Source organism: Panthera onca, chromosome B1, assembly GCF_046562875.1.
Source record: "Panthera onca isolate mPanOnc1 chromosome B1, mPanOnc1 haplotype 2, whole genome shotgun sequence".
Classification (NCBI taxonomy): Eukaryota; Metazoa; Chordata; class Mammalia; order Carnivora; family Felidae; genus Panthera; species Panthera onca.
Window position 1 is genome coordinate 155,309,079 of NC_138342.1, and position 12,431 is coordinate 155,321,509.

At 42.3% G+C, this 12,431-nt stretch overlaps 1 long non-coding RNA gene across 2 annotated transcripts in view; it reads left to right on the forward strand.

The window, feature by feature from the left end:
* Positions 1–305: 305 nt before the first annotated feature.
* Positions 306–12,431, forward strand: part of LOC132693216 (uncharacterized) — a 58,306-nt gene continuing 46,180 nt past the window's right edge. For both annotated transcript variants that reach the window (XR_009616659.1, XR_009616660.1), the window contains exons 1-4: positions 306–401; positions 3,955–3,997; positions 9,024–9,118; positions 11,403–11,453. This is a non-coding gene — a long non-coding RNA (uncharacterized LOC132693216). The remainder of the gene's footprint in view (positions 402–3,954; positions 3,998–9,023; positions 9,119–11,402; positions 11,454–12,431) is intronic.

A 12,431-nucleotide genomic window follows, 5' to 3' on the forward strand; every position in this document is an offset into this window, starting at 1 on the left:
TAAATAAAAACATTAAAGAAAAAGAGAAATATATTGGCTAGTCCACTGAAGTGCTAGAGGGATATAGACATGGGCTCAGAGGCCACCAGGCCAAGATCAAGGAATAAGACCCCAGTACATTGCAATACAGAGTAGACTGGGGAGGGCACCTTTGGTGGTCTGCTAAGCACAGGGCCTCCTGTGCAGCACCAGAACCACTGGCTCCAAACACAGGCAGCCACCACTAGCACTGCACCATTCTAGAACTCTAGAACTTCAATCTTGTTTAAATTCCAGACAGAATCATCTGTGGTTCTTGAGTCTACCTCACTCACCCCCGTTTCAAAGTCTAGAGTGAGTATATCTGATTGTCAGAACTTGGGCTGTATGGCCATGACCTAGTTGCAGAGGAGACTAGAAAGGTAACCAATTGGCACTTTCAGCCTCTATAGTGGGAGGTGGGCTCTTCTTCTCACTAAAATTTGTGAAGTTGGTAATTCCCCAACTTCAGTGTTGGACGGAAGTTCTGATTCTGGGTGATCCAAAAGTGAAAATACCCATGAAAAGCCTTCAAAACATGTGGTCAGGTAGAGTTAGTAAAAAAAAGCATCCCAGGTAGAGGAAAATAGAAGAAATGAAAACATTTAAATGGTGTTTTTCTAGAATGTAGAAAAAAATAGTAGGAGAAAATTAATAGGCTAAACTTCACCTGGTTATAAGGAGTATTGAAATCTCAATCTCTCTGTCTGTGTTTCTTTTCTATTTAGTCATCATAATACATATTTTTGTATCAAACCAAAATGATCTCCTCTATTAGACCATAATCTTCTCAAAGTCAAGGATCATTTTTTACCTTGGAGAGACACCATGTTTGCTTTGGAAAGCATTGGCATTCAGGTCAGATGGAACTGAGCTTGAATCTTGGGTCTACTACTGATTAGCTAAGTAATAGTGGTTGTATAAGGCAGGCTCGCTGTGATTTGGTATCCTTGCGAGTAAAATGGAGATTGCACTTGCTTTTCTGTTTGGTAAATATTATATCCAGTATAAATAAGATTACAGCATAGATGTTCAGTAAAGATTTCCTTCATTACCTTATGTTTAGGCCCTTTCTGTTCCTCCTAAGGTCCTGCACTGGGCTTAGAAAACACTTGTCTGGTGTTTGCAGAAAGAATGAACTTTGCTTCATCACATCTGTAGATGTGCTTCTACCCCTTCCTGCCATATTTGAGCTGATTTCGGTAACAATTTAGGTAGCTTACTGTAGTTCCTTTTTACATGACAGCTTTGGGAGATTTTTACATAGTAAAGGACTTCACTCGTGCTACTTTTTCTTTTTTTTTAATTTTTTTTAATGTTTATTTATTTTTGAAAGACAGAGAGAGACAGAACAAAAGCAGGGGTGGGCCTGAGAGAGGGGGACACAGAATCTGAAGCAGGCTCCAGGCTCTGAGCTGTCAGCACAGAGCCGGACGCGGGGCTCAAACTCCCAAACCGCGAGATCATGACCTGAGCTGAAGTGGAATGATCAACCGACTGAGCCACTCAGGCGTCCCTTGTGCTACTTTTTCTTCATTTACTAAATAGTTCATTTGATAAATGGGACATCTGATATGTGCCAGGCTCTTGAGATGAATTACATGAATTTCACCATCATGGAATGTACGGTTGTTATAGGAGAGATGAGTTTTGAATTGCTACCGTATAACAGTAAGTGCTGCAGTAGAGGTAAACAGACAATGAGCAGCTCTCATGACCATCTCTCTTAGGAGTTCAACATACACCATTTTATTCCATTGTTATGCCATATAATTCTTAGGGTTTTCCCAAAAATATGAGCAATCAGATAATGATGTCTAAGTATTTTATAAGAATATTTTTAGAAGAAGACATCCCTATACATGCCTCATCAATATGCCCATATCACAACTTTCACTTTACTTTTATTTACCTGTCTTGTGGTCTTCTTGAGTAGGAATTAGTCAAAGGTCCCATCTCAAATTTCCTGCTTCATGTAGTTTCAAAAAGCTCTATTCCCAGAGTTCATCTTGGCTTCTTCCTACTGAGAAGGATCAAGACAATAACAATTTCCACTGAGAACTAATTATGAAGATAGCAGTGAAATTACTATATCAACAGTCCCATTAATGTAATCACTCGAGAAACCGGATGGAAATTAGTGAAAGCTGTAACGTAGTAAGGGATTGGCCCACCGGAAGCACAGGAGTGATCACTGAACCCATCTGGCTCCAAAATCTGACACTCAGTCCTGAGGAGGAGGATGGAAAGAAGGCAGACACTGGACTTTTAGCAAGTCTTTAGCTGTTGAAAAGAGGTGAGGCCATGGAATACTAAATAGTTTAAATGAATTAATTAGAGTTAATACGTGGACAAAGCTCAAGACCATTCTAGAAAGGAAAAAAACAAGTTGCAGAATAATATAAAAGACTTCCAAATCTGCAAAACAATGCTCTTTGATATTTATGTGTAGATACTCAAGTAAGAAAACTATCAAAATGACAGAAATGACAAATTCTGAGTTCAAGAGAGTGGTTATTTCTGGAAGGGAGGAAGGATGATGAGATCCAGGTAGGGACTCAAATATTATCATGATTTAATTAAAAATAACAAAGATTTGAAGCAAATGGAAGGAAAATGTGTGAGAATTGAAGCTCTGCCACCCCATGCATACAGCCAAGGTGACAGAGAAAAGTGGATGGAACTGGTTGGGGAGGAGGGACATAAATCCAAGTCTTATCTCTGCTATGCTAGGTTGTGAAACCTCAGATGAGTTTCTTCAATGAATTTCTTCTGGGCTTCTTTTTGTAGGATGAGGAAAATCAGATTTAGCCATACCTTCTTTAAAGTGTTTCTGTGAATATTCCTTAATCAATGTGTATGAATACATTATGAAGACTGTTGAGTGTTCTCCAAATGAGGGTTTTTTTTTTTAAGCAACCAATTATAGCTTTAGAGTATATTATGGTTAAGCCAGGAAAAGATTGAGATTAGCAACCAGACTATAGGAGGCAACCTCTGTATTTATCAGCAATATAGAGCTTAGACAGAAAACAGAGTGTTTCCAAAAACCTGCTAATCACTGAAGAAAAATATCCCTAAAACTCTGCGTTATGTTCCACATTCCCACCCACATGCCACCTTTAGGGTTGTCACATCTCTATCTCTGATGGTGCTCATTGGAACCTTCTGAGGGTGTGTGCTTACTGGTACAAAGGGCAGAGTGTGGGTGGGAAAGAACATCTGACATTACCCTGAACTGCAATGGTCTGATGTTACCTACAGCTAATTACCTGCTCTTCCTTAAGGGTGTGAATACTTGTGCAAGATTCATTTGGATGCATGAGGCCAAGGGCTCTCTATCCAGACTTTCCCATGGGGAGTAGCTTACTGGAGACCCAGGGTGGATGCAATTATACCTTAGAGACTTTCACCTGCAGTCTTTCCTAAAAAGATGGTCACTTCAATGACACACTCATCACCAAGGGTTTTGACTAATGATTTTGGGCTAAGACAGAGAACCTCTGCCAGTAGTCGTTTTGCCTATTGGTTTTTGTGTTTTTGCATTTGTCTCCACATGTCTGTCTCCATTGGCTGTGTCTGGCTGACCCTTACTGTTCTTTTTATTTCCTCCCAAGTCTTACCTGTCATTCATTTCTCCCCCCTCATTTCTCCTCCAAGCTTTTTGCTACTGCTGTGCATACTATATCTTGCTTTCTTGGATGTAGTCTCTCTTTTCTTTTTCTTTTTGGTGTGTGTGTGTGTGTGTGTGTGTGTGTGTGTTGTGGCTCTTTCTCCCTTTTGTCTCCTTATTTTGTGTTTTTCTGCATGTTATCTGATGCCTATTGTTTGGGGACCCCAGACTACTCTTTAGATTGGATGGGTTGGAAATCTTTCTCTGTTAAAATGGTTACTCATACTTAAACCAGTTAATGCTTTTTCCCTATTGTTCTGCAGGAACACATTTTGTCTGAGTAGAGTGTGCCAGGAGAAAGCAAATGTGAGTCACCGTTCTTTTTCTTCTGTGTGTGCCATGGTTCTGCTTTTACAAGACACCAAGAGTGAGAGAAGGCTATTGTTGTACTGAGTACCTTTTCCCTTGAGATTATGCTGAGTCATGGCTGAGGGAGTTACTTTTCAGGGAAGCAGACTCCAAGGAGTTACTAGGTGAGCAATATGACCTTGCTGTTCAGATATGATTATATGTTGGGAATTCAGAGAGCAGTTCAGTAGACAGAAGAATCCTCATTTCAGGGAGTCATAATTTTCATGGTAGCATGTCCCTGCAGATGGTATCAGAAAGAAAAAGAAACAACAGAAAAAAAATGGTTTAATTTCTCCTGTGGTCACTTGTCCAGCCCATACTTACTACACTGGGATGGTGAAATGAAGATGGAATTTTCTTGGGTTTGTGGAACTAATTAGCTCCCCAAACTGACAAAAACATGAACTGAGGCATTGAAGAATGATGTAGAGGTATCTTTTTTTTTTAAGTTTATTTATTTATTTTGAGAGAGAGAGAAAGGGAGCACAAGCAGGTGAGGGGCAGAGAGAGAGGGAGAAAGAACACCAAGCATGCCCCACACTGTCAACATGGAGCCTGATGCGAGGCTCAAACCCAGGAACCATGAAATCATAACCTGAGCTGAAACCAAGAGTTAGAATCTTAACCGACCAAGCCACTCAGGCATCCCTAATTTTATTTATTCTTTAATTTTTTAACTTTTACATTTTTCAAGTTTTTAAAAATTTACATCCAAGTTAGTTAGCATATAGTACAGCAATGATTTCAGGAGTAGATTCCTTAATGCCCCTTACCCATTTAGCCCATCCCCCCCTCCCACAACCCCTCCAGTAACCCTCTGTTTGTTCTCCATATTTAAGAGTCTCTTATGTTTTGTCCCCCTCCCTGTTTTTGTATTATTTTTACTTCCCTTTCCTTGTGTTCATCTGTTCTATGTCTTAAAGTCCTCATATGAGTGAAGTCATATATTTGTCTTTCTCTGACAGACTAATTTCACTTAGCATAATAGCCTCCAGTTCCATCCACGTAATTGCAAATGGCAAGATTTCATTCTTTTTGATTGCCGAGTAATTCTCCATTGTGATATAGAGGTATCTTAAGGCAGCTTTCAATGAGCAGAGTGTGGAATTCAAGGTAGCAAAAAAGAGCTCCTGCCTCTCCCCAAGGTCTCCAATTCTTTTTGTCAATGTTGACAAAGGCTGTTGGCTCAAGGCACAGAAGCTTCAGCTGCCAATTCACACGTAGATGTTTCTCTAGGTTTTAACGTTAGGGTTGTGTCTAAGGCAGCCGTAAACTTTATTCTGATGAGTTCACACACAGTCCCTCCCCCCATGTACACACAGTATGCATCATGCAGCCATGAGCATAGATGCACCCTTACACACAAACCCTTTGCAAAGTGTAGACAGGTTTCCCCTCTCTTTGGAAATGACCTTGCCCTCATACCATGTCCTATGGGCTCTGATTTGATGCTTGCTGCTTCTTGCCAATGCACCTAAAGAGGCCAAGTGTCTTGATCTCACCTCCACACCCTTTTACTACTCCTCTTCCCTGTGGCCCTGGTTTTGACCCATTCTCCTGGTTGCTGCATTGCTCTTTCTGCTGCTCTCATATGCTTCAAAAAAATGATCTTGCCTCTTCCCACTCAAATCAAAGAGCAACTTTATTGTTTCAAACTTAGAGAGATGGATACAAAATAGTATAATGAAAACCCACATACCCATTATCCAGCTTCATCAAATCTTTATATTAAGCCATACTTGCAGGAGAATTCTTTAAAAGAAATTACACGTTATAGATATAATGGAGGCTTCCTGTGTACTCTTCTCAGATATATTTCCTCTCCCTCCCTCGCTCCCCAGAGGGGATCATACTCATGAATTCAGCCTTTATCATTTCCATCTATGTTTTTTATATTTTTGCCACATATGCTATGTACCCATAAAAATTATAAAACATTGTTATGCCCATTGTAAAAGTTGATATAAATGATGTCTTGTTGGAAATGTCACACTGTATCTTGGCTCTTTTGCTGGAAGTTGTTTCTGGGATTTATTCAGAGTTGATAGATGTAGCTCTGGCGCTTTCATTTTTAAATGCCAGATGGTGTTGCAATGTCTGAATATAACGTAATTGACCCATTCATTCTCCTGTGGGTGGGCATTAGGTTATTTCCATTTTTTTTTGGACTTGTTTTGATTCTATCACATACAATCAACATTCTTGTACATGTGTTTTTGTGCACATATGTTAGAGGTTCTTTATGGCATTTATAGACTTTAAATTTGCAGATCAAAGAGTATGTACATTTTCAGCTGGGCTAGATAATGCCAGATAGCTTCCTAACATCATAACAATGCATACTCCTCTGTGAGTATATGGCGTTCCCTGGCTTTCTTCATCTTTGCTAGCCTCTTCATCATCAGATTTCACATGTTTTGCCAATCTGATGGTTGAGGGCATCTCACTGTTGTTTTACTTTGCATATTCCTCATTGCTAGAGACGTTAATTCATTTTTTCATGTGTCTGTTGGCTACTTGGGTTTACTCTACTGGAAACTGCCCATCATACTCTGTCCATTTTGCCTCTTGGGTGTGATTAGCACCTTCCCTCCAAGAAAAAGAAAGGGCATTCTGTATTCACGTGTTGACACAGATAGCACATTGTCCAAGCCATAAAATACAAACCCCATCCCTGCTGGTGGTAGGCAGAAGTCCAAGCTCCCTCACTTAGAGGCAGAATTCCCAGCCCCTGGTGCACACACATTTTCCTTCAGTATTCAGTAAACAGTAACCCAGGTACTGTTGTGAAGGGATTTTTACAGATGTGATTGAAGTCCCAAATCAGTTGACCTTAAAATGGAGATCTTCTGTAGTCCTGACGTAATTCCATGAGACTTTCAAAAGCAGAGAGTTTTCTCTGTCTGACTCTAGAAGAAAAGGTCAGGGACACACTCTGGCCGACCTGAAAGAAAGCCAACATCCATGTTGGGAGCTGCCTTATGAAAACTGCACCTGGCAGAGACCGCAGGGAGCCTCAAGATCTGAGAGCTATTCCCACCAACAGCTGGAAGGGAAATGGTGAGCTGAGTCCTCTCTTGCAAGGAAATAGATTCTGCTAACAGCCACTGAGCTGGAAGGAAGATCCTGAACCTTAAAGAGAATGGCAGCCCTCACCTGGTGAGACCGTACCTTGGTGTGCTGACCCTGACCTACAGAAACTGTGATAATACATATGCGTTGTTCTACACCACTAAGTTTATGGTCATTTGTTACAAAGCAATAGAAGACTAATGCCCCCATCTCCCAGCTACTGTAAGTGCCTGCTGCACCCTTACCACTTAGAGCTTTAGCCTTAGTCTACCTTCCCTTCTCTTAGGTAAGGTTTATTAAAATGCCCATAGAATTACCCATGCTTCCTGACAGTATTCAGTCCAGGGTGAAGCCTTGCTTACTTATACCTACCCCAAATCCCCTAACACAAACCCCAGTCCTATGATTTTGTACATCCTCTCATGGGGATGCCCCACAGTCTCCCATGGTGTGTGTTTCCACTTGCTGCCAGGTGCAATAAACCCAACTCCTTCTATAGGTGTGTTCCTGCTGTCCTTGCCTGGAGGACACTGACGCCCTGCATAGGATAGATGCCTGCACTTTTGAACCACCTTGGGTACTCACCGGCCATATTACCTTCCTGAGTCATCAATTTTAAGAGATCTTAGACTTTTCTTCTGTAGAATGAGAAGGTGGGGCTAGTTGATCTGGAGGGAAAATGTGTGTGGGGGAAATCGGCACAGACGTTTGGAGTTTGTCAGTCCTAGGTTTAATCTCTATTCTGCTTTTACTAGCTATGTGGCTTGGGCTACACATTCATCTTCCTGAGCCTCAGTTTTTTCATCTCTAAATTGGGATCAACAAACCAAACAGGTTTGGTGTGAGGATTAATTAAATGTAAATTTCTTGGACTACATGGATGGTCCCTCCAATATCTCTCAATTTTTAAAATTATTTTTAATGTTTATTTATTTTTGAGAGAGAGAGAGAGACAGAGACAGACTGTGAGTGGGGGAGGGCAGAGAGAGACACACACAGAGAATCTAAAGCAGGCTCCAGGCTTTGAGCCATCAGCACAGAGCCCAACGCTGGGCTGGAACCCATGAAACACGATATCATGACCTGAGCCAAAGTTGGATGCTTACCTGACTGAGCCACCCAGGTGCCCCAATCTCTACTTAATTTTAAATGCACATAAACTTTATAGCAATAAAAAGTATTTTGACAATAGAGGATGCTGATGTTAACTAATGCTTGTTTTGACTACCTTAACGTTTCAACTGTTCAAAATGCCTGATGCCAGCAAGATGTTAACAAGGGTGTGGTACAGGCAGTGGTATATGTGTTTATTTGCCCCTAAAAAGGGAAAACATATTTTTCTATTAGGAGATTCCCAGTGAATTTCCTTTTTCCTTCCTTCTTCCAAAAGATTCAAGCTCTTAACCTTTATGATTATGCTATAATCTTTGCTGGTATGTATTAAAGTGGTGGTTCAATTTTATGTCACCAACGCCACTCACACACATGGACAGAATCTCACCAGGCTTTGACTCTCCAGGGGATCTCATCAGCATTCATAGCTGTCCCTCGCAAATAGTGCCCGTGTAGAGCTCCTCCAGGAGTCCCCTTCCCTTCATCTTCCTGGGGACCCCCAAAGAACGACCTGAAGCCCTCATGTGCGGAGACACTTCTAGATTGTGGCTCACTGCACCGCTGCTTTGGACTGGGCCCCCACTCCCCGCCTGCCCGGAGCCCTGCCTGAGCTGTCTGCTCCCTCCACCACTCTCAGATCAAGGCCATGCCCCTTTTAGGCCTCAGTTTTGCAGGTGCCTTGCATTTGTCTGTGAGGTAAGACTAACAGATGGGTCTCACAGCAATGTTGCTGGGGTCCCCAGGGATGACAGATAAGGTGAGCACTCGTTTAATTCATCAGAGTTCTTTCTCTCAGGAAATACACTTGCCACCAAGATGTTTGGGTTCAGATGGATTTGAGGAAAAGCCACCACTGCCTCTCCCCACTCCTCAGGTCTGGACCTGTATCAGGTGCGGCTTATCCTGTCAAAACTTGTGTTAGGGCACCTGGGTGGCTCAGTTAAGCAACTGACTTCGGCTCAGGTCATGATCTCACGGTTCGTGAGTTAGAGGCCTGTTTTGGGTGAGTTCGAGCCTGCCACGGGTAAAACATGAGCCTTGCTGCGGGTGAGCCCCACTTCTCTCTCTCTCCCCCTCGCTCTCTACTCCCTCTGGGATTCTCTCTCTCTCTCTGCCCCTCACTCACTTGTGCCCCCCCCTCAAGAAACAACAACAACAACCCCCCCCCCCCCCCCCCGCCAAACTTGTGTTAGAGTTCTTCAGAGAAACAGAAGCAATAGGACAATATATATGTGAGGGGGGAGGATTTATTATAATAAGAAAATGGCTCATGTGATTATGAAAACTCAGAAGCCCCATGATCTGCAGTCAGCAAGCTGGAGACCCGGGAGAACCAGTGAAAGTTTGAGTATGAAGAGCCAGGAAGGCTGATGGTGTAAGTCTTAGTCTGAGGGCAGGAGAAGACTGATGTCCCCCCTCAGCAGTTGGGCAAAGATTGTAAATTCTCACTTCGTCTGCTTTTTATGCTATTCAGGGCTCCAACAGGCCCACACACACTGAGGAGGGCAATCTGCTTTACTCAGTCTACTGATTTATATGTCAATCTCATCTAGAAACGCCCTCACAGACACCCCGAGAAATGCTGTGTGACCAAATATCTGAGCACCCTGTGACCCAGTCAAGGTGATGCCTCATATTAACCCTCACAAAGCTCTTCAGAGATGAAATCTGTGGGTGGCCCTGAAATCTCTTCTTCCCTGAAAGCTGTCTTCTGAGCCATGCTGGTTCTCTAGACGTATTTTGTCTATATCTGAATCTAAATAACCAACAATTCCTTATTCTGACACATGTTTAGGGAGCACCCCTCTGGGTCAGGCATTACTCCAGGTGCTGGGGATGTAAGGGGGACAAGAGAAGTAACATTGCTGCTGTCAGGTAACCTGTGCAGTGACAGAGCCAATGAACAAGTACCATAATAAGACAATTATAGAGTATGATCAATGCCAAGGAGGAAATAAATAGAGGGGGTAGGGTATGGGGGTGAGATACTTAGAGCGGCCTACTGTCTTCGTTTGCTCCGGCTGCTGTAACAAAAACCATTACCAGGTGGCTTAAGCAAACACTTAGTTCTCACAGTTCTGGAAGTCTGAGATCAGTGCCGGTGTGTTTGGGTTCTGGTGAGGGCCCTCTTCCTGGATTGCAGAAGGATGTCTTCTTTTGTTTTTAATGTTTTGTTTATTTTTGAGAGAGAGCTTGAGCAAGGGAGGGGCAGAGAGAGAGGGGGACAGAGGATCGAAAGCAGACTCTAATCTGACAGCAGCAAGCCCAGCGCAGGGCTAGAACTCATGAACCGTGAGATCATGACCTGAGCCGAAGTCAATGCTCAAATGACTGAGCCACCCAGGCTCCCCCAGAGGGATGTCTTCTTGCTGTGTTCTCACATGGGGGAGAGAGACCTTTGGCCTCTTCATTTTCTTACAAATACACTAATCCCATCATGGGGGCTTCATCCAAATCCAATTACTCCCAAAGGGTCCAACTCTAAACACAACCACATTGGGGATTTGGGCCTCCACATGTGAGTTTTGGGGGGACACACACATTCAGTCTACAGCAGCAGGTGAGACCTTCCTGGGAGGAGTCACAAGGAGGCAGATGCAGAATAAACAGGATCACGTTTGCAGAGTCACGGAGGAGCTGCTGATCATGCCAGGTCCTAAAGGCCTTGGTCAAGGCGTTTGGATTTCATTCCAGTAAGCAATATGAGGCAAATAAGTTACATGAACTTTGTCATAGTTAGAAGAAAGGCTAGGCTAATGTAACAAAGCCACCCAAGAACATTTAGTGGCTTCAAGAACACAGAAATTTATTCTTCTCTCATACTAAGGTCCAAGGTAGGTAGGTGGCCTCTGCACCATGACTCTTAGGAGCCCAGGCTGGCAGATGCCATTCTCAACAAGTGACGTGGAAGTTGCACACATCACTTTCAACTACAACCCACGGGCTAGAACAAGTCCCATGGGCATACCTGGCAGTAAGGGAAACTGGGAGATCCTTTCTCTAGCTGTCCAGCCATGTATCCTGGAAAGAGGGGAGAAAAAAACTGAGGAAGGGCAGTACAACGGGCCTGGTGGAATTTGTCACATCTTGTTTGGTGATGCTAGAGGAAAGTATATCTGTATTAAGTTTTATATGATTTCTCTGTTAATTGATAATTTTTTTTTGTTTGCTCCAGGTGTCATCTGCAAAAGGAAAATGTATTCTATTCTTGGAGTGAAGCCTTGGGGTAAGATTCAAGGTTGTTGATGGTGGGGGGAGGTGTTGTCAGGAGACAGAAGCTCAGAACACTACCCGGGGCTGTAAGTTAATTGAGCAGAAACAATGATTTAGTCAATTGTCATTCGAGTCAGATATGTCTGACACACTCTATCATCAAAGCCAAGGCATTTTGGGAGAGAATGATTATTCCCATTCATTACATGGGGAGATTTTAGACACTTCAAAACCGTTGGATTACAAAGTTGCTGGGGCAGAACCTGCAAAAGATAAAGTTATAATTGAAAGCTACTTACGTGATATATTTAAAATGAGTTCAACGTTCTACTTCTAGGCATGTTAAGAAATCTCAAATAATTGTTTTTGGCCAGAGCTAAATTTTGAACCCCTAAGACAGATGGTTCTGACATGCTCTCACTCAAGTAATGTTAATGGTTTCTGTTTATTACATGCTATCACCGAGTTCCTTCTGCAGGTGTGAGGATGACAGGCCCTTGTAATCATTTTATTTAAACCTCACAATATCCCTGGGTAAGTTCTGGATTTAGCAAATAAAATACAGGATGCCAGGTGAAATTTGAATTTTATATAAATAATAAATAATTTTTCATAGTAAAAGTATGTCCCCAATATTGCATAGAACATACTTATAATAAAAAAAATGTTATTGAGGTGGCTCACCTGGGTGGCTCAGTTGAGTGTTCAACTCTTGATTTTGGCTCAGGTCATGATTTCATGGTTCATGAGTTCAAGCCCCACATTGGGCTCTGTGCTAACAGTGTGGAGCCTGCTTGGGATTCTCTCACTCTCTCTCTGCCCCTCCCCTACTCTCTCTCTCTCTCTCTCTCTCTCAAAAATAAATAAACTTAAAAAACAATAAATTTTTTAAAAATGTTATTGATTTGAAATTTAAATTTAACCAGACATTCCTGCATTGTATCTGGCAACCACACCTGAAAAGTAAGTGGTACCTTCCTAATTTTTCACA